Source organism: Pangasianodon hypophthalmus, chromosome 7, assembly GCF_027358585.1.
Source record: "Pangasianodon hypophthalmus isolate fPanHyp1 chromosome 7, fPanHyp1.pri, whole genome shotgun sequence".
Classification (NCBI taxonomy): domain Eukaryota; kingdom Metazoa; phylum Chordata; class Actinopteri; order Siluriformes; family Pangasiidae; genus Pangasianodon; species Pangasianodon hypophthalmus.
The window spans coordinates 1,405,362-1,406,774 of record NC_069716.1 but is presented as its reverse complement, the minus strand read 5'-3'; the positions used below and the strand labels follow the sequence as shown (position 1 = coordinate 1,406,774).

Here is a 1,413-nt window from a genome sequence, read left to right as displayed (position 1 = left end):
TTATCCAACAATAAAATTAACAGGACCAACGGCTTTGCCGGCCGCACCAGCGCTTCGTCTCGTTTATTATTTTATCATCTGTAACCAGGAGTGGAAAATACCCGAGTAACTGTACTTCTTTACGAAGTATAAGTATTATTTCAGCCTATTTACACTTTACTTGAGTGTTATTGAAATATATTGAGCAAGTTTCACTCCTTATGTTTTTATTCAGACCTTCAAAATATTCCTTACAAATCATGAAGTGTCTTCTCGTCTCATCCAGCCAATGACTGAACGCTATACATCAGTATAACCTGCACATTTCACTGATATTTCAGATAAAGGCTTCCAAAAAAAAGGTTTATCAGCTCTGACCTTCTCGTGCTACACAATGTAGTTAGCGCTATAGATATCCGTGTGTGTGTGTGTGTGTGTGTGTGTGTGTGTGTGTGAAGATGGATAATCCACTGAACTGTAGTGTTGAACTCGGTAAAAAGTTTCAGTACGCTCGTATAAAATGATGTCTCCTTTTACCTCTCTAGAAGGCATTTCCTCACAAAGCATGAATATTTAGCTGTTAGCCTGTTTTCTTTGCTAATGCTAGGTTAGACTAGCATCCATGACAGTAGCTAACATAAATTGGCTAGGCAGCAAGTCAAATTCTAGCTAACGTAAATATTGGTTATTTACCTCGGATTAATTCTTTAGGAAATTATGTAGCATTAGTCATGTGATTGAATGATTTTTTTTTTTTAGGTAAAACGGCAGCGTTGCTTTAAAATATGAATCATCCAACAGTTTTGCAAATGAAGCACCATTTTGTGGAACATTTCCTTTTTGAGTACACTTGAGAGTAGATGTTCCACATTTGACTTTTACTTGAGTGCGTTTTTGGCTTCCACTTTTATCTGCATAAGATTTTAACAGAACTTCACTTTTACAAGTAGAATATTTCACTCCTTTTTCCAGCCGTGTCTGTCACAGTGTCTGTAAAATAATTCTGAGAAGTTATTCAGTGATTTGTCCATGATCGTCAGTGAGGCGAACTTTAAACTGATGTATTTCCTTCTCACAGGAGTGAAAGCTACTCGTACAGTAATTGTATTTCAGTACACTGTTTTGTTCTTTCCTCTGAAGATGGATACTTGTACTCTTATTCAGGAAAAAACATACTTTTCTAAGGTTTTTTGTGTTTATTTTTCAAAACTTTGGGTTTTAAAATCTCAAAACTTGGCACAAACATCAGAAATGGTGATCAGGTTCTGGAAAAATTTTGGATCCGGGCTCACTAGCGCCCCCTTTGATATTTTTTCCTATTCATGGGCATCCAGTTTAACCAACATGCACCAACTTTGCTACGCACATCGGTCTCGTTACGATGGACAACTTTTACAATCACATCCATGAACTTTGTGCGTTTTGAGAAGAACT

At 36.8% G+C, this 1,413-nt stretch overlaps 1 protein-coding gene across 1 annotated transcript in view; it reads left to right on the top strand.

Annotated features, from left to right (window-relative positions):
* glrbb (glycine receptor, beta b) overlaps positions 1–46 on the top strand; it is a 24,151-nt gene extending 24,105 nt beyond the window's left edge. The window contains exon 10 of the mRNA XM_034305628.2: positions 1–46. This exon is cut by the window's left edge and continues 995 nt beyond it. The gene's annotated coding sequence lies outside the window, so the exon portion shown is untranslated.
* Positions 47–1,413: the final 1,367 nt, after the last annotated feature.